The sequence below is a fragment of the Acipenser ruthenus genome, chromosome 3, assembly GCF_902713425.1.
Source record: "Acipenser ruthenus chromosome 3, fAciRut3.2 maternal haplotype, whole genome shotgun sequence".
Classification (NCBI taxonomy): Eukaryota; Metazoa; Chordata; class Actinopteri; order Acipenseriformes; family Acipenseridae; genus Acipenser; species Acipenser ruthenus.
Genome location: NC_081191.1, coordinates 104,609,598 through 104,631,840, shown reverse-complemented (window position 1 = coordinate 104,631,840; position 22,243 = coordinate 104,609,598). Strand labels below are relative to the sequence as shown.

Here is a 22,243-nt window from a genome sequence, read left to right as displayed (position 1 = left end):
TTGAGATCCCCAGCCAGAATCTTTCCGTCTCAACCACAGCCAGTTGCTGCTCCTCTCTGCTGCTTCAGATAAGTTCTTCACTGTGCGACGGAACTCTTGACCACTGAACCCGACATCTCTGAGAAACCGGGTTGTAGAGTGTGCCACAAATCCTCGACAACTCACCTCCACTGGGTAAACCCGGACTCACCATCCTTGCTGTTCCGCTTCAGCGGCTAGTTGAGCATACCGAAGTTTACTCCTCTCATACGCCTTATCCATAGCATCCTCCCATGGCACTGTTAACTCTACCAGGTGAACAAGGCGTGCTGATCCAGACCACAAGACAATGTCTGGTCGAAGGTTAGTGGTGGCAATCTTAGGTTTAAAAATAAGCCGTTGACCAAAATCTGCCAGCATTTTCCAGTCTCTAGCAGCTTCCAGTTGTCCTGGGCGAGGCTTGGTTTTAACACCTTTTCTTGGTGGTTGCTCTCCTGGATGGAGGAATATTGTCTTTTATGTGTAATGTTTTGATGGAACTGGTGGCAACTTATTGGTCATGTTACACTTGTCTTCCAATGCTAAGGCCAAACATCGCAGCACCTGGTCATGGTGCCAAGTGAACCATCCTTGGCTAAGACCCACCTTACATCCTGTCAAAATGTGCATTAATGTTGCAGGTGATGAACACAAAGGACATGAGGTATCCTCACCCAACCAGAGGTTTAAGTTCTGTGGTGATGGGAGAACATCATATGTTGATCTGATGAGGAAACTGATACTGCTCTGTTCCATTGTCCATAGGTTTTGCCAGCCAATCTTGTGTTGTTCCACACTCTCCCATCTCATCCATTCTCTCTGCTTGGCCTGGGAAATGGCCTTTACACACCTCATCCTCTCTTCCTGCTTTTGCACCTCGTTGACTACCAGCTACACTGAGACCAAGACCTCCTCTTCCATGCTGAACTTGCCCCATAATATCACTGATTCGAAGGGCAGCCTTTGCATCTTCCACGGCTTTCTTTGCTGCCCACTTTCTTCCAGTTTTCAACACAGGTGCTGCCTCCCTTATGCATTTGTGACATGAATCTACTAATGTCATTTGCAGTCGGACCTTGGCACACTTAAACTCCTCGGATGTGTTTACTATGTTGGATGTGTACGTATTGTAGACTTTTTATTGTTTGTGTTACAGATGGAAATATATATATATATATATATATATATATATATATATATATATATATATATATATATATATATATATATATATATATATATCTAGACAGCATTCAGAACTGGGCAGACACATGGCAAATTACATTTAATAGAGAAAAGTGTAAAGTATTGCATGCAGGCAATAAAAATGTGCATTATAAATATCATATGGGAGATACTGAAATTGAAGAAGGGAACTATGAAAAAGACATAGGAGTTCATGTTGACTCAGAAATGTCTTCATCTAGACAATGTGGGGAAGCTATAAAAAAGGCCAACAAGATGCTTGGATATATTGTGAGAAGTGTTGAATTTAAATCAAGGGAAGTAATGTTAAAACTTTACAATGCATTAGTAAGACCTCACCTAGAATATTGTGTTCAGTTCTGGTCACCTTGTTACAAAAAGGATATTGCTGCTCTAGAAAGAGTGCAAGAAGAGCAACCAGAATTATCCCGGGTTTAAAAGGCATGTCGTATGCAGACAGGCTAAAAGAACTGAATCTATTAAGTCTTGAACAGAGAATACGTGGCGATCTGATTCAAACATTCAAAATCCTAAAAGGTATAGACAATGTCGACCCAGGGGACTTCTTTCACCTGAAAAAAGAAACAAGGACCAGGGGTCACAAATGGAGATTAGATAAAGGGGCATTCAGAACAGAAAATGGGAGGCACTTTTTTACACAGAGAATTGTGAGGGTCAGGAACCAACTCCACAGTAATGTTGTTGAAGCTGACACCCTGGGATCCTTCAAGAAGCTGCTTGATGAGATTCTGGGATCAATAAGCTACTAACAACCAAACGAACAAGATGGGCTGAATGGCCTCCTCTCGTTTGTAAACTTTCTTATGTTGTTATGTTCTAGTCCTGCTGACCAAGACCCCAGTGACTTGGTCTTCGAAATACATGTAGTAAATACTTTGAGACACATTAGAAGTGTAACTGGGAATTACATTGCCTCATTTCTTTATATTGACTTGTCAGTGGTAACTGTAACCATAACTGAAGGATAAAGAACAGCACAAGCAAAGTAATTACTTTATTTTTATAGAAGCACACAAAGCCTCCTCTGAGTCCTTCAATACTATCTGAATTTGTTTTCCCTACAGAAGTGCATGAGGTCAAATGCCATACACCTTTTGTAGTACTGGCAGTATGCGAAAAGATAATCAGTGTTTCAGTGTTAACGTAATATACATTTATTTATATTAGGGCTTTTTAATTTATTTAGTGTCAGTCAAATTAGCTACTGTCAAATAGTCGTCTATGTTTTTCCCAACCACTTTAGAAAATAATGACTACAAGAAGGCAGCAGAAACTGTAACAACTTCCTCGGGCACATTTCTTTGAAAAATAACCCCCCTGAAGGTTTAATCTACAGTAAAACAGTGGCAACATGGCAACACTTGTGATATTAAAAGATGGTTTGAAAGCATTCTCATTTTATTAATATATTCCCTAGACTAAAAGGAATACAACAGAGTCATGAAGATAGTGAAAGGGCTTCTCAAATATTTATAACAAAAAAGGGACCTAAAAAAAATAGCACATGAGAAATGTTTTTTCTTCCACGTTATCACATATTAGCGCGTCGGCACTGGCATGGCTATATTTAGACCTCGATTCAATCAGGCAGATTCAGATGCTGCTCCAAGGAAAGAAATAAGTGGAGCCTGAATAAGCACAGCAAATCACGACTGACATGAGTCCAGTTTTATTTCATATGCACCATTTGCATTGACAAATAAGTGTTGGAGAGATGTGCCATACCCGCCTGCTTTGGTGCCTACCCTTGCAACATAAGCGCATATTTTTTATTACATCGTGGGTATTGTAGTTTCTATTTCGATAAAAAGCCACCGAATGGGACTTGACGGCTTCTGGGAGATGATGTTCGTTTAGTTTCAAAACTACAAACATTTTTACAAATATTTCTTTGATAATGGGGGAAAATTATAATGAATTAGTCATACATTATAAACACAATTCTTCCTAACATTCTGATATGAATTGATAGTGCTTCATTTCTCAAACGAATATATGTTAAATTAGTTTCCTGTTTACCCGGAAACGAATTATTTCCGAAGTTGAGCGCGTCTGTTGAAAACAAGCCCGGGTGAGTTTGTTGACATGATCAAGCTGCGGTTGAACTGTAGAGTAACAACAGATGATTTTTGTGGTCTTACCGTTTTTTTATTTTCCGAATCCCCAGAGTAAATAAATACAATGGAACTTTCTACTCTGATTAAAAAATTGGGTAAGGAGACTTTCCTTTGGACGTCATTATATATATATATATATATATATATATATATATATATATATATATATATATATATATAATACACACACACACACACACACCCCCACACATATTAATGCAATCATATTAAAAGTCCAACTTGTGTCTAGTACAGAGGGTAATTGTAAAAATCGGTTATTTGTTAGCAACGTTTTTATCACCATTTTCATTTTGATACTATAAATATGAATTCCAGGATAATCTTTATTTAGACCGAAGATTAAAATTAAATATGCAGCTGTCGGTGAAGTCACCATTCCAGTCCATCAGTTTTAGTCTAGCTTGAGTAATTTATGGTACTTTTAAGATTTGATTTAGACAGTCTATAAGTGGTGATAAAATATTGGGGTTTTAAAAGATTTAACTTACAACATAACCTGTTAATAATAACAATGATAATGATGATTATCATCATCATCATCATCATGTACATAACCCCCTTAAAGGAATATTATCATTATTAAGACAGAATAGCCTGAGACCACCGTAGTATTTATGAAAATGTTTAACAGCTCCTTTTGCCTGGGACAAATGTGTTATTTTCTTCACACTCCTGTTATGGACAGATTATACACATGTCTTTCACATCAGGGCAGCTATATAATCTTTAGGATAAAACTAAATACAGTTAAATAATTAGATTGTGTAGGGTGTAAAATAATAATAACAAAAAAATAGTACTACAGCTCTTTTTATTTTTTTTTTAACATGCTAGCAGCTATGTATGCAACAAAACCTCTTTTTAATACTAATGGAAACAAGATCTGACTGATCCAAACAGAGACTGACACCAAAATAATTGTAAACTCCTTTACCCCATTAGGTCTTGAAATGTTTTTGTATTTTGATGTTGGCACTTAATACAAATGAAACTGTATGCAGTCTCTTTTTCCTTTTGTGGCAGGTCACCAGCTGGTGGAAATTAGAGAGCGAGCTCTTAGGAATATAATATGTAAGCTGGACCATGGCTTGATTTCAGTACCTGACCTTGTACAAGAAAAAATGCTGTTTGTTTGTCTGCTTGAGTGGTTTAATTTTCCAGAAGTACCAATGCAAGGAGAAGTACTGGAGTTACTTTGTCATTTAGTGAAGTTTTAGAGAATAGACAGTTTGCAAAAATGAAAAAAAAGGTTTTTCTATACTATTGATTCCTTAGTTCCTTTTATAAAATCCAGCTGTGACTTTTATAGGTTGATCAAATCAACCTTATAGCCTAGTAAAGAGAGGAGAAATTCTAAAAATTACTGACAATTAAAAAAATAAAACCTCATGTAAAAACTTGAACCCTGCTTTAATATTCTAGACCCTGCCAATTTAATTTATTGGTCTAATACAGCACACTTACTGGTTTATTTTAGACTTTTTTTTTTTTTAAGAGTTCATTAACATCACATCTAATTGACATGTTGGCTAATAAATTCATGTGAAATGTTATTTCACTGTAACATACCTTATACATTATAAGTTATTCTGCTATATATTCAACATTTAAGCTGCGTAGTCTCAGAAACAAACACTTATCAATATAGAGTAAACAATGTTCCTAATGGAAGACATTATGATTTGTTTGAGAAAGCAGTTCAGAAGAGACCCTTGCATTGCTGCACAGGGTAATGGCTTATGGGAAGCCAAAATAGTCTCCTATCACCTTTTAATACCTCTATCGTTCAAGTTGTGACTAACCTGCTGAAGACTGGACAGTGATCAAGTACACTCCCAGGCCCACGTTTTTGGTAGTCCCAGTCAACAGCTCCCTCGATTTTATACAGTATCATTATTATTATTATTTATTTCTTAGCAGACGCCCTTATCCAGGACGACTTACAGTCGTAAACAAATACATTTCAAGAATCACAGTACAAGTAATAATACAATTAAGAGCAAGATAAATACAATGACTTTGGTTCTAGCAAGTACAAGTATGACAAAATACGATTCAATAATGGAGCAGATAAGTGTCAGTGATAGTTGCATCAGGATATGATTAAATACAAAATACTACAGATTCATCTAACCTTAATTTTTTTCACACAACTACAAATATGCTTTAAATGTTACCATTTCATGTAGTTCAGAGTTTTTACTCTCCATGTAAAACAAATACAAGGTGTATAAAAATAAATAAATAAAAGACTAATTTAAACACATTTAAGCAGATTGTTGCAAATTACCTTATAGATCTTTAGTTTGTTTATATCCAGAGCAGTTTAATTTAGACCACACAATTACTCCAATTAATTTATTAATGCTTAGGTCTAAGGTCAGTGATTATTATTATTATACAGACTTTTTCCACTGAGATGTGGTAATTAACTAATACCACCTTAAAATACCGCACCTTCATAAAATGGGGGCCTAAAACCCCCTTTTACCCACCTGTTTCAGTCTGTTTAAAGGATGTTCTATATGACTTAGAGATTAACTCCAGTTACATTATTTAGAGGACCTTTTGACTAAATCTGGACAGAATTACAACAGAGGTTTTTAAGTAATACAAAGTTTTGCTTTCTTTATTTTTTTTAAAGCATCCCTCTGCAACCCACCTATTAGGGGAGGTAGGAGCAGTAGAGTTTCTACCATTGATGGAATCTTGGATGGGCTGTTTCAGCTTCCAGAAATCCCTCCTGATTTTCCAGCAATCTCCTTCCATGGAAAGCCGGCAGTATTATCCAACTCAAATAATATTCCAGACCGAGTACACTGTCAGTGTAGCTCGTGTCTTTCACCACTTCAAGAATAAAAAAAAAAGACTTAAGTTAAAGTTTATTCAGCATTTGTTTGTTTTATTGCACTTCATAGCAGTGCCACCTGTCCAAGCTGAAGATGAACCTCCCTCAGTTGGATACTTCCAAAACATAATCACAAGACCATCAAAAATTCCTCCTCAGAGAATAGCAGGTAGGTACAGCACGACTGCAATTATCCCGGAACTTGTGTTAGATGCAATGTGTTCTGTGTTACTGCTTGCAACATGTATTTGTGTGTTGTGTTAAAGTTTACCAGCCTTCCCAGAATGCTCAGTACTTCCCAAGTGGGACTGCGTGCCATTTGATTGTCATAGTTGTTTGGTGGAAAAAAGAAATGTCTTGGGCCTTGGTGTATTTATTTTTAATATTAGTGTTTGTCCATATATGGACACCAAGTCGAACCTTATTACATACATCTCTCTCTCAATCTATATGTATACATAATATAATTTTTTTTTACAGTGAGTGATTCAGTGAAGTGTTTAAAGTTCTCTACTTTTCCTTGGCTTGCTTTGATGACAACAGACAGACACATTCTTTCATCAAATGAAAGGTAGCACAACATTTTCCTTTTTTCCTTTTGCATAGGACATTTAATTGAAAGTGTTATACATCAATTTGTAATGTATTTGTATACTAGGAAACACATAGGCACTATCTATCATGTATTTTCTCCTTTGTTTCCAGTTCCCTGAGGAGTAATAATCACAGTTTAGTTCGCACCACCTGCAATTTTTCTCCAGCGACCAAAGATTGTTCAGATAGGACATAAAATGTATATATTTTTAATCTATTGCCATTGTCTAATTTTACATTTTGTGCTGCAGTTTGTATGTATTTTAGTATTAGTATTTTGTCTTTTACTTCCACAGTAATGAAACTCTTATTGTGTGTTTTGCTATAGAATCTTCTGTCTCTACTTAAACTAAATACTGGCAGGGATAGTGCTAGTTATTTGACATTGCAAGCTGTATCCTGCCTGCGCCAACTGTGTACAAACCTCAGGAGCAGGCTCAGCTTTCACAGAGACCCTAGTTTCTACTCTGCCAAGCGAGGTAAGCACTTCATAGTAGTTTTTTTTTTATTTAAAATTATTTTAATAGTGAACTTGGGGTTCAGACCTTTAGCAGTGTATACTGTTGATATCACACATGTTTTAATCTGTAAATGCAAATATCACAGTCTCCTGATATTTCTGTTTATTTATATTAATCTCTAAAGACTAGGCTGTAGACCTACACAATTTAAGTCAACTCGCACCATGTGTGTTAAACCATCATAGAGAAAACTGACCATAACATGAAACACTAAGTTCTGTAAGTCAAAGACTGATATCTCTAATCCTGTAGCCCTCTTCTCTTTCTTATTTTTGAGGCATCCTGAGCAATAATGGTATGTTCCACATTTCTGAAAAATCTGAGTAACATATGATGATATTTTAACTCCCCTTGCAAATCATCAGCCACAGTTTGATGTTTTTACATAAAACTCACTAGAGCAACGATGACATAGCCCAAAGCAGTAACACCTTAGCCTTACTGTGAATTCTCACTGCTGCTCAGCAATGCCAAAAGCAGCCTTGTCAGTGGTGTGGAAATAAAGTCACGTATTCAGGAGTGAAAAGCTGATGCTCCTTATACCAAGTAAAGCCCTTTGCTGTATCTTGTGTTGTCCGTATCATGACACAAAATACTGTAATAAATCACTTATGTTTTAGAATACGCATTTGACTGGTGTTCTTCATTGGAACACCATGAAACCTGTTAATTATATAACAGGTTTTGCCACGTTCAGTTTGAGTTGTTTCAACCAGCTGAGCTCACAACATGCAGTGATTGAGGGGGTCGGAGATACTGGTATCCAAAATAAACAATTGGAAAAGTATGACTGATACTATTTTCGTTTGCTATGATTTTCCTTAGCTTGGATATCTCTTCCCTAGCCTTATTTGGTCAGAAGCAAAGAAACAGTTGAAAATGTTCACAATTAACAGATTTCATAATGTTTAAATTAAGAAACTGAGTAAGCTCCAAAATAAATAGGTTACTCTAGAAGGTGAGTGATGTATTACAGTATCTTGTGAGCCCCTGAAAAATAGACATTGAAAAGAAACAAGCCTATTCAAAAGAGTGGCTCCCATTTGGAATTGTAAAAGACAATTCCACGTTTTCCTGACAAAATGAATATTTTAGAAACGCTCTATGATTTTTGTCTAAGTGTATAAAACACTTTTCTACACAATATAGAGTTCTGTGTTTGGTGTGCATACAATAAAAAAAAAAAACAATTTGTGGTATAACTTTCTGCTATTTAAATAAGCTTATTTTTTCACTTCAACTTGATGTAGTTTCCCAGAATTCATCGGTGTCCTACTCACAGGAAACAAGAGGAACCCAGCAGTCTCCTGAAAATAGCAGCCCGAGACCGTCTGTGATTGGATGAACCGGGCAGCGTGCCAGGGGGGATGGTCAGGATGTGGATGCTGCATCTTCCAGGTACACTAATATTGAAATTTGCACTTATACCATGTTAATACATTTGCCTGGTTACTAAACTAATATAGTATACTGTCATTCTGTATTTACATGAGCCAGCTTTAAATACAGATATATTGAAGCCATCCTTGTACCCTGAGTTTTTAGTCTATCACAGTACTATGCTAAGCCCCCAAAAAGCATATTATTTAGTATTTAGCATTACTGCTGTTAGATCATGGAAATAGACTAGTTAAAGGGTTTCAGTACACTTTTTACTGATGTTTTTTTTTTAGATGGCGTTTATCACAATTATTTAATATACATTTTTCAGTGGAAGCAGTTCTTAGGGAGACAACTCCAGGCTGCCTGCCCAATCCCCTTCAGACACAGCCCACCTTGACTTAGCGGAGATGGAAAATTAGGATGTTTTAGAACTGCAGTTCCAGCAGCTTGGTCTAGCACAGTTCTGTGTTGCAGTGTTAGAACATGCCTTGCCACTTTTCAGAACAGGTAAGAACTTTTTTTTTTACTTTTTAGCTTTTTACCACATGACCAAATAAGAGTATGTATCAAGCTGTTGTCTATGTTGACATTAGAGATGTTTTTTGTTAATTGCAGTCAACATATCTTTTTTCTTTTTCTTTTTTTTCTTTTTTTTTTTTAAGAAAGCTTGAAGGTTTTCTTGCGAGTTCTAGAACTTTTGTCTGAGAATATACTGCTCCTTAAAGACAGCGTATCTGAAGAGGTCTGGGTTGATGACAGCATCATTGGATGGGAACTAGTAAGTTAATACATCCCTGAATATGTATTTTGGCACCAATAATTATTCAGATGATTAGCTTAAGTTTCAGTATCCATAGTGTTCCCATTATTATTATTATTATTATTATTTGTTTATTTAGCAGACGCCTTTATCCAAGGCGACTTACAGAGACTAGGGTGTGTGAACTATGCATCAGCTGCAGGGTCACTTACAATTACGTCTCACCCGAAAGACGGAGCATAAGGAGGTTAAGTGACTTGCTCAGGGTCACACAATGAGTCAGTGGCTGAGGTGGGATTTGAACCGGGGACCTCTTGGTTACAAGCCCTTTTCTTTAACCACTGGACCACACAGCCTCCATTATGACTTCAATACCTAAAAAAAAAAATTACAATGTAAAGAAAGTTTTCTGTTAAACTGAGTTGTCAATTCAGTAATTTGTATTGCTATTCATAAGGCATAAAGCAGACTACAGTTTGAGAGGAAACTTTTTTTTTTTTTTCACAATGTACAACCTGTAAATGTATATTTATTATGTAGTAAATGTTTTATACATATATATATATATATATATATATATATATATATAATATGCAGTTACTGGAGCTGTTTTTAATGTTTTTCTTTTCCAGAAAGAGAAGCTATTGTCATCTTTGGATTCTTTGGGAGACACCTTATTTTACCACCTTGACAGCTCCTCTGATCAATCAGAGCCCATACTAGTAAACCACAGACTGGCATGTATTGGTACTGCCATTTTTACTATCGGACTGCTGCAGACACTCGTACCTGTGGAAAAGGTCAGCCGATTTAGCTTATTTAGTGAACTCCGAACCAAATCCTACATTTTGTGTAATTTTTGCTGTATTACAATTTTCTTCCCCTTATATTTTAGGCCAGTGAAGTTTTGCCTGAGAGTACGGGGGCTGCACTATTTCACTTAAGTTTAGATTTGCCCTTCAGCATGGCTTTTCAAAGCATCCATGAGTCTGCTGCTGCCTACTTGGAACAACTCAATTCAGAAAATTACAGTGTTTACAAGAGCGCAACTCGGGCTGTCCGTTCAATAGAATGTACTTGCACCTTTTTAAAGGAGGTCAAAATGGAGGTATGTTGACATTGAATAATAATAAATGCCTTGCAGGGTTAAAAATAGTACATTTCTATATGAAAGTGGGATTTAATTCCTTTCCATCAGTTTCACTAGCATACAAAGCGCAGGGTTTGAAATTAATATAGCCCAGTGGCCTGAAGACACCAAATATTTTTTGGTCCTTCTCTCCTGCTGATGCAGACAGTGTTATTCAGTTTAAAAGAGTGATATTTTTTTGACAAAATAAAACAAAAACCAGTTTACTTCAATTATTTTTTTCACACACAGTGTTATTTACCAGACGTATTGTGTTTATTTTTAGGTTCACTTAGAAAAATGTAAGGCTCTAATGGAACCACCATATCGGTGGTGGTCCAGATGGCTAACTCCTCAAAGAGTTAATTTCCAACCCTGAGCATAATTGACAAAATCATAATTTCTTTATTTTCTAAATTATAATATTTGCCACTAAGTTAAAAAAAAGTAATAACGTATGTATGTCAAGCAGCATGCTGGTGATGTAGTGACATCACTGTATGTATTTGTCTTGAGTGTTGATGGTGCATGGGGTCAGGTACTGCATATTGAAATACTTGCTGAACATTCTTTTTTTTTTTTTTTTTTTGACAGGGCAAAAAGAATCTTCTGGAACTGTTGGAGCTGGCAGACCAGGCAGTAGGCAGCCTTTCATACCATCAACATTTACCACTCGTCAAGGAAATCACTGGCCTCTGTTCACACATGTAATGTATCATTGCTCTGAAAATGTACTAGTGTTTCTTTTATAACACATATTCCTATAAAATAAGGGAATCGGTGGAGAAGCTGCGATGAACTGCAGAGCTAGGTTGGGTAGAGATTAGCAGAATGTTATGGCTTAAGAAATTAAAAAATGACAGTGTATTTCTGGTGAACAGATGCTTAATATGTTGATTGATATGTTTCTGTTTTTGTTATCGTTGCAGCTGGAAGTCTGCACAGGCCAGTCCAATACTGCAAGCTGAGAGCCAGAAGGGCTTTCTCAAATTGCTGTCTCACCCTCTCCTGGCTGTTAAAGTGGAAGCATATGCCTGCTCTCTTAATATTGTAAAGATTAGAAAATGTACAGCATTCATTATCTCAGTATGCCATGTAAACAATTACAACAAGCATCTCTGTGTTGTCTCGGTTCTTCTTGGTGTTACAGACTTTTGATTGCCATGACCCATGTAATGTCCTGCTGACAGTACTTGGTCTGTCAAACTTTGTAGCCTTTTCTTCTTCATTTAGTGTCTCCATCAATACTTGCCTTTAGCTTAAGTTTGAAAGAAACAAACATTTTTTAAATGATAAAAAGCCACACTACTCAGAATTCATTGGTGGTCCCACATTTCTGCACACTACTGTATATCCACTATATGCACATTTTTAAATGAACAGACAGATACCCCCAGACAAAGTGCTCCTCTAGACATTTGTAGATAGGCACATGACAGACTGACCGACAAACAGGGTTTCTCTGCTGTGATGCTCTTAATAACTTGTGCTAAAGAATGTCCTTTTCAAGTATTAATCATACTTGAATAAGCAGCTCTCTAGATGTTTGTAAAAATATCAGTGTAACATACAGATGGACTCAAATAGTGTGCCTGCATATACTCCCAGATTATTATACAGTACACTGCATAACTAATGAAATACAGAAGGACCTTCAGATGGACAGATATTATTCCCTGATATTACATTAATGTGCTAAAGAATGCCTTAACAAGGTTTTCTTGATACAGGGAAAACTGTGATGTTGGGCAGACAGACAGAAAGCCCCCACATACCCCAAAATTATGAAAAAGTTCCCTAGATATATACAAAACAGTATATATGCCCGCCTGCACTATATCCCCTGGCAAGGACTTGCATATGCACTTAGGGATAATAAGAAAACACTCTTAAGATAAAGTTGGTACATTCTAAAAATGTCTGACATGCAGTACCATAACATTCCACAATGAGGCAGAGTGAGAAAGAATTCTCTCTCTAACATATAGCTACATTAATACTGGTCTGTAGACATTACATTAGTGATTTTTAGTGCACATTTGTAATTGAAGTCATTTTAAGTTTGTTCTCTTTCCCCTATTGATGACAGGGCTGCAACATAGTGCAGTATGCGGAACCTGAATATTTTCTTCTAGCTACGGCACTCAGATACACGTCCGTTGCATTTTACCGTCCTTGTATTAAGAATTCATTATACATATATATAACAAATTAATGCACTTACCCGTCACTCACGATTTCTGACTCAGTCACCAGTTTTGTGATACAAAGCCCATCTCTTCAAGTTACAATTTATTTGATTATCCATCACAGTCCTTTTTTTTTTTTGCATGCGCAAATCCGTCTGTCTTTATTGTACAGTTACACAGTGCTTCCTCCTCCAGGTTTACCTGACGAAAGTGCAGCAACAACAAAGTGAACGAGACCAGCTTCTGTAATCTAAACAGTTAATCATTAAACAGTTTTAGATATTGTGATGTATTTTTTTTAATTTGCGATCTTTAGTTGCTTTTATGCATTTTCATTTGCAAGAGAACTGTGACATTAGGGCCTTATCAAACAGTATATTCTGCAATTTTGAATACTGACTTTGGATAATGTTAACTCTGGAAACTTTTTTATTTATTTTTTATTTTTTTAATCTTGTGCTAAATTGCATTGCCTCTTACATTTTATGCAGTTCTGTGCATGGATAATATTTTGATTTCATTTTGCTGTTTGGTTGTTAATGGGGAATTTTACATACTGCTACAATACAGGTAGTGGACAAAAAAATGGAAACACCAATGTAAAGTCACTTAATAGGGCGTTGGGCAACTATGGTATCCCACTCTGTGGAGTTCTCGGCGTTTTTGATGAAACTTTTGGCAGGTGATATTTTCAGAATCCTATCATTCTGAATTAAAATACGTCTTCTGTTGAAAATATAGTACTGTACCAACAAAACCAAATACAGTACATTTAAATGGGTGCCTACTTATTTTAAAATACAGTCCTTTCAGCTATGTATTTTTGACATTGTATATTTTTTGTGTTCCCTGAAAAACGGACAAGAGTTGGAACAGGCCAAAAAGAAATAATTAGATATGCGTCACACTCTTTTCAATGTTGCTGAAGATATGTGAATGCTGACTATTATTATTTTTGAGCTGACAGGAACATTCTCAAGTCACCATCATCTGCCGGCAATGATAGTTCCAGTTCCATTCTTGTTAGTTCAAGTTACAGTATGTCATTTTATTTTTTTTATTTTTTTTAATCGCTGTGCTACTGCCACATCCTCTCTACCCCCCCCCCCCAAATTTCCAAAAGGTTTGGAGTCTGCCCCCCCAAAAATGGACATTCTGGTACCCTGATTGACGACTAAGATGCTTTTCAAAATCCAACAAACCACACAACTGAAAAGTATGCAAACAGGAAACCAAAGCAATGTAGAACAAATAGGTTTATCTGAAACTCAAATGCTGATTTCATACTTTTTCTTGGTTTGTTTTTTTGGTGGTGTCTAAAAACAACATCAGATAACTTCAAGCCAGCAGATAAAGTACATTGAAATCTTTCACAAATACATTTGTGTCACTGAGCATGATTTGTAATTTTTGCATGTTTAATGGCATTATTTTCAACCATAGAAAACAGGAATTTTTTTTTTTTTTCACTGATATTTATAAATCTAAATATGCATATCCAAGTGTTGCATATGGTAATAAATGTATTGAGAATAATAAACATCGATTTTTGGAGGAAATGTACCTGCAAATTATTTGGTCTTGCAACATGCTTAGCACTGTTCACTCTAGATAACACACTGTAAAATGATAGAATAGAAACAGGATTAATTTCTAAATTTAGAGATCTAATATATAGATTTACAAAATATACCTGGATGTTTATAGTAAACTTTGGTTTGGACTCTAGATTTAAGGTGAACTAAGACAGAAAGCTGGTCTCAGTATTTTAATTTCAAAGCCAAAGTGATTAACAGTGAACCTTCAAACTCATGATGCTACAAAGTAGACTGCAAAATAGATTACATCTGTCATTCCAAAAGGGAAATAGTTTGAAAAATATAATTTGTAACGGTAAGGATAACAGTAAAAGATGACTACATTTCCCTTCATGTTCAATTTTTTCTTTTAGGAGTGTTTTGGAATCCAAAACGTTACTAAGCCAGTTTCGTCGATCTGTCATGGGGTTCATTTTCTTCTGCATGCTCGAGTTTTATATGAAATTTGCACATTTGGCATTCAAGACCCTGAAGAGCAGGTAAGCTGCTGAATGTAAAGTAAAATGTAGAGTTTTCTAACAGATGCTTTTTGTAGTGTCATAGTGATGAGTCTGAAAAGAACATTTTCAATTAAAGTTCCTGTTTTGGAGCAATAAGCGTGTGTATGTTTTATAATAAACCAGCTGATAAACCAAAAGTTATGGTGACCTTGGTGCATTAGGTAAGGTATTATTAGCAAAATGTTGAGTGATCACTGCAATTGCTTTTGGCAGATAGTAACTGCTTCAGGAATGCTTTCTTTTTTAGATGGCTGAACTGGGTGGTTTAAGATCTCTGCACTTGAATGGTAGCTGTCACTAGCTGTCTGCTAGTTTACCACTGTATTATTTTCTTTCTATAGGTGTGTTCTGCAGCCAGGGACATTCTCGTTTACCTGCTGCAGGGACAGTTGATGATGACAGCTCTAACTTGGAACACATTCATTGACGTTGTGTACCACATTGTCCCCATATTGCAGGTAGGATTATTTTTATTTTGCATTCAACTTTGCCTTTTACTAAAAAAGCACCATTGTCAATGTGGAAAGGTTTAGGAAACCTGCTCTTTTGCTTTTGCAGAAATAGTTTTGTAATAAAAAATAAATACAGCATCTCATAGCAGGATTTAACAATTCAAAATTCATCACAATTCAGTCATATTTCCTATACGTGGAGACTACTGTATATATACAAGCTTCCATACACTAAAACCACTACCTTGCTCAAATAATAAACATATTCTCTACCAGGCATTTTCATCCATAGCGGAAGATTCTCTTTATGGGCGCCTGTAAATCACACACCTCAAGTATATCCAGTTCTCCTGCAGTGTACTGATATTCATATTTTTGTAATTTGTAATTCATACATTTAAACTCTAAATCAACAATGCTATAGTAAAAAAGGCACATGATAAAAAAAAAAAAAAAACATACTTAGAATTTGAATGGCATTTGAAATATAGCTATGTAATTTTAAATAAAACTATGAATAATAAAAAATAAATTCTATTACACTTTATTTTTAGATTCTACTTCCTGGTAGAACATGTGCTAGGATGGAGAGCTGTAACTGCTGAGGCCCTATATGTTGTGCCACATATTTGTGAAAAATAGTATTGAATCGCTCTAGAGTCTCCAAGACATCACCGGGATGCGTGGAGTGTGAAAGGTTCATAATTAGTATAGGTTCTATTCATTCATTAACATTGCTGTACACATTTGCTTGCTGCATCATGTCTGGTGTGTGTCCGCCTTTAGCCTCACATTGACGATGCAAAAAGCTAGATGCTTGTGCTGGAAAAATAACTTATTGAGTTTACACTTGAAGCAACAGAGTAGCATCACCACATTAGAGTTTGACTTACCTCAGGCTTTGACCTTTATCATCACCATTATATCTGTAGAAGCTGCATTAAAAAGGTCTAATACAATAATCTGTTAAATGGTACATTTAAGGGTTATGCTGGTACTGAAGGAACACTGGGAACCTGTATCCCACTCCGCCTGCACTAGAAGACTGGTTCTACCTCCGCTACGCTCCCCTGCCTCCCGAGCCCGCTCCTTCTCCACCCTTGCTCCGCAGTGGTGGAACGACCTTCCTACAGATGTCAGGACTGCCCAGTCCCTGACCACATTCCGGCGCCTCCTTAAGACTCACCTCTTCAAACAGCACCTGTAGAACTCCTCTGTTGTATCCTGGGACACTATCACCCTTCATTTAAATATGCTTTATTTTGCTCTTATCTGCCCCCTATTTTACTGCATTTAATCCTGTACCTCAGAATATTGTAATCTGCCAAGTGTTTAATCTGTAGTATTTTGTACTTAATCATATCCTGATGTAACTATCACTATTTAATCATATCCTGATGTAACTTTCACTATTATCTGCTGTATTATTGAATTGTGGTTTGTCACACTTGAGAATTACTGTATTTCTTGTTCTTATTGTATGACTTATATTGTAACACTTGAATGTATTTGTATTTGCTTGCGATTGTAAGTCGCCCTGGATAAGGGCGTCTGCTAAGAAATAAATAATAATAAGTGAAACGGCTAATGAAACAGGGAATTCTTCCTAGGACTGCCAGGCTTCGGGCTGCTCTGAGACTTCTTTTCACCAAACAACAAATGTAAGTGGATAATCCGATTTTTGGTTCCCTTAAAGTGATATAATCGTAATACAACAGAACCCTCTATATGAACTGGAGGAGTGAACTGGATTTGACTGTAATGCCTGGAAACGTTCAGGTAAAAGATTTTATTCTACTACTGTTTGTTTTAAAATAAAAATCAGTTTGGTGGATGTTTATATGCTAATTTCTTCAATGTTGGCTGGTATAAAATAAATAAATAAATAAATAGTGTTCTGCATTTGTAGAAAATTAATACTATTTATGGAACACCTGCACCTGTTAGACACAGTTATTGTTACATTGTTTTGCATATCGTTTTTTAGTTTGCAAGACTTTTCTGAAGTTTGCATGCTTTAGATAACTGAACTTGCTGAACTTCTGCACAGTCCCGTGAAATGATTAATAAAATTGGTTTCTGTCATGATTGTTACTGAAGCCCCAATATATATAAATATTCCTTAAACACAGTTTTGTATTAAAAAAATAAAAATAAATAAGAAAACAGCAACAATGAAAGACTGGAAGCAGTGAGAATAATCCATTTGTGCCATAGAGATCTAAATATATAGACACAGTTTATACAGTGTTGTATTCATAACTTTAAAATATGCTTTCATACAATTGTTGCTAGTGTGTTTATTTTCCCATAAAAAGATGACAGGAGAAGTTCCCATATTCCCTATTGTATGAAACTGTTTACATTCTTGGTTTCCACAATTCCACTGTAGGGTACGGGCTGTAGCTGTAAAGCACTTAATGTGGCACTTGGCAAATAGTAAGGAGCTAGCACTAAACGCCCTGTGTTGGAAGGAGGTGTTCTCTCCACTCTCTCTGCCTTGTTTGTTGTAGACAAGCCAATTGACATGAATCTGGACGACACAGAGAAGTCATATTTCAAGGTATTATATAGAAATGCACTGGTGTATCGCTGTGCAATACATATTTTATTACAAGACAGCAGATAATCATATACACTTTCATAGTTTTTTTGTTTCAATAGGTGGAATCTGTCACCAAAGTTTACGCTATCCTCACTTTAGAGACTGTTGACATTGTACTCAGGAAATCTGCAGCAGAGCAGCTGTCTGTTATAATGCAAGGTACTGTATATTATCAGAAATGTCTAAAAAACCACATCCTTTATTAGTCTTTACAAATTAAACCACAGTATCTTTCAATCCCTTGGCTGGCAAAAAAAAAAAAGATAATATTTAAAAACAAGTGAAGAGTCAGGTGGGCAGCTGAGGAGTGCCCTATATATTTGACATATTTCAAATACTTATTTAAAGAGTATAAAAACACATTCAGTAACTTGCACTGTAGGCCTCTGGCTGCAAAACATTTTGACTGGAAGTCTTTATTAATGATTTCTCAAGTGTTTTCATTTTTGCTTATTATAGTTGTAGTGCCGTGTTCATAAATAAAGCATTGCAGGACCCTGGGTCAGGCCTAACTGGCACTGCGAGAGGAACAAATTTAGTGGTGGTACTGCTGGGCCTATTGTTTTTTACACTTAATAAAATGGACAGAAGTGCCAAAGGGTATCCAAGGTGTGATAGACTTGGTATACTAAGTGTTTTCACATGGTTTTATTCTCACACTTGTTTGTTTGTCCTGGACAACTAGATGTTTGGATGAACCAACATCTCCAAATTCCTCACTTGTCCATGCGAAAGTGCATCATAAACATTAAACACATCTTGTCAGTATTAAACAAATATGAAGGGGTAAATGCAGACCTTATAATGTACTGTTCCTCATTATCTACTTCTGCTTCACATACATGTTTTAACATTTCTGATTTACAGAATTGCTGACATATACTACAGGACAAGTCAGGAGGATATGACTTTGATTTTGCGGGACCCTCCTACTTGTGTTAGTTACAGTAACTAATCTTTTATTGTTGTTTTGCAGATACAACGATGCATGCTGCATTAAAGAGCCTTGGCATCATAGAACAACTATTTTCATTTATAAGTGAATGTGTAACCAACAATGGAAAGGTACAATGTTCTTTTTTTTGTGTTTGTCAAGAGCTCCTGGTTTACGTCCCCCTGATTTATGAGGATTTTATGCCACTATGAAATATTTGGTACACATGCTGTGAAGACCTACTTGTTCACAGTACTGACACCTGAATGGACGTTTTTTTGTTTAGGGATATATCTTGTTAACCACAAAATAGAACATAAAACAAACGTTTCCCAGAAACACTTTTCTTAAGAAAAAAAAATAAAAAAATATATCTATATATCTATATATATATATATCTATATCTATCTATCTATCTATCTATCTATCTATCTATCTATATCTATATATATATATATATATATATCTATATATATATATATAAATTTAAGAAAAGGGTATGTAATGAGGCTTTGATTGGCATATTTTTATAGGCAAAAGAAGTTGCAATGCACCTTTCCAAGTCTCAAGTTCTGTTCGGCGGTTACAGAATCTGAGGAATAGGAAAATTGACTGTTCTGTGATTGACAGATGAAAGTTAATTAACTTGTAGCTAATAAATATCAGTAGTTTCTGTGAGGGCAGCACTAAAGGAGGACGGTACATTAACAAAAAAAGTGAAGTTGCGAAAAAAAATCTACATAGAACGCTATGTCTATGTGTTACTGAAATATCATCTTGTTGTATTTTGAGTAAGGACTGCCTTTTGTTGCCATGTCTTTCTCTGCTCCGGAAGCTTGTGTATGCAGATCCACTCCTCCGGCACTCTCTGGCTCAGCAGCCATCTCTCCTGCTTATGCTGCTCAGAGGTTAGTATACTATTTACTATTATCTCTATTATATTTGACCAAACGTTGGTTAAATAACCTACAGCAAACCAAGCAACTATATATCAACCCTATAAATCAGAAATGGATCATGCCAGCCATCAAAAATATAGTGTAGGCCCATCACTTGGGGCCCACAGGGAGCACTGAATTGGCCTTTGTTCTGAAATAGGTTAGAGAGTAACATCATATCAGAATAGTTGTTTTCTTCGCTATAGCGACCCCTCCAGGATTCAAAAGCTTTCTAACAGTTACTCTTTATGGCCTCGTACACACACAGCCTAAATGCGGTTGCAAGTTCACCTTTTGCTCTTAATACGGTTTAAGTACACACACAGTTCGGTTGCAAAAGGCAGTGACAACCGCACTAGTTAATCCTGTAGCGAGTTTGGTTATCAATTCAGTTAGGTTAGTTAATGCGTAGCAGCTGTGTGTGTGCATTAAAACTGCACTAAAACAACCGCAGTAGGTGCTTGTGGATTTCTGCGCAAGTAGTGATGTCATAGTTTATCAGACATTTCCGTGTGATAAAGATGGCTACCGACCAAGGACTCATTTGACCTGAAAAAGAGACCAAAAAATGATTAAATGTTTGGTCTGAGGAAGAGGTCCAGGCTAACCTGGATGGCAGCAAACTAAATTATGCCATGTTTGAACACGTTGCAAAGCGGCTTCATGAAGAGGGGTTCAGTCGCAATGTGAAACAATGCAGAATAAAGCTGAAATCGCTTAAGGCCAAGTACAAGTATGTAATTGATAACAGCAATCATCCTGGAAGATGCAGAAAATTATTTAAAAGCCTTCTGGTTGGAAGATCGACCAAATGTTTCGATCTACCGTCATGGTAATGCAGATCGTCACCACTGTATTTAGCAGTGCAGAAAAAGCAAAACGGTGTCTCCACTGGCTTTGCAGAAAAGAGCATAGCTGCACTTGACGAGCTCTCGATCGATTACGTACTGTAGTTTCTTCCAAAAGCATAAACAAAAATACAGCCTCCATGCTGCCGCCACACAAAACCTTGCGATTGGCAGGTAATGATGGCCCGAGTTCAGTGGTTTGTTTAAACAGGGAGTCACTCACTTCAATAATGAAAGGTGTGTGTGTGTACAACAAACCACCGCAGCGAGTGCATCTTGTTAATACGGTTGCAGCTCTAACCTCAGTGTGTGTATGAGGCCTAAGTGTGTTTATTAAAGAACACAGAATAAATAATTATGAACACTAAAAGAAACTTAATTCAATGATAAATGTTTCAACTAGAAGTCGTTTTCAAGGAAGTGTTAAATACCGTAGTTATGGATGAGAATAAATAAATAGCACATTTATTATTATTGACATGATGCAAAGAAAATATGTATAATTCATTTCAGTGACAAGGTAGCAGAAAATTGCGTTACTGTTTAGTATATTTGAGATGAGCAGGTAAATCTTGATTCCTGCATCATCTTATTGGTTTTGAATATTAATATCATAAAGCTTCTGGTGACTTCATGACACAGCCTTTCTTCTAAAGCCTCCCTCTAGCTACTAGTTCTTAATCAAAACAACCTCCCTCAACTGATCCCAAAAAGTTCTAGCAGCCCAAATTCTAACTTTGTATTATATCTGTGGTTGGGAATTCACTGGCATATTTGTTCTCTAAACTCAAAGAACATTTATTTACTGTACGTGTACTTGTAATTTCAGTTTGTAAAACACATAGCCTTGGTCCCTTGATATTGGTGGATCCATAATGGTCTTGGGGCTGAAACTCCCAGGACTGTTTTCACTTTTGCACATTATTATTATTATTATTATTATTATTACTTAGCAGACGCCCTTATCCGGGGCGACTTACAATTGTTACAAGATGCCACATTATTTTTACATACAATTACGTTATTTTTTACACATTATTTTTACATACAATTGCCCATTTATACAGTTGGGTTTTTACTGGAGCAAATCTAGGTAAAGTACCTTGCTCAAGGGTACAGCAGCAGTGTCCCCCACCAGGGATTGAACCCACGAACCTCTGGTCAAGAGTCCAGAGCCCTAACCACTACTCCACACTGCTGTGAATAAGGTTACGTAAATCTAATAAAATAAGTCCATATATTATCATTGTTACTGTCTTCTGCAGCTTCATTGATTGTAAAGGAAAATAAAGGCAATGTCACGGAAGCTGCAGCATTGATTTGTCTCCTATTGTTTGATGAGGTCGCCCGAATGGACATGTGGTAAGAACCTGGGTGTAATCTTTAATTAATGTTATCAGCATATGTACTTTAAAATTTCATATTTAACTTAAAACATTTGGTTGCTGGAGTTAATGTGTCCTCTGTACTGTATGTATAAAGACATATATTCATAGAGTGTCATCCATGCCCACTACCACAGACACACCACAAACTCTTCATTACTGTAAGAATGAAAAAA

General features: G+C 36.2%; 1 pseudogene; it reads left to right on the top strand.

Annotated features, from left to right (window-relative positions):
- The first annotated feature begins 3,277 nt into the window (after positions 1–3,277).
- The window catches only part of LOC117394594 (rotatin-like), a 52,381-nt pseudogene continuing 33,415 nt past the window's right edge, over positions 3,278–22,243 (top strand).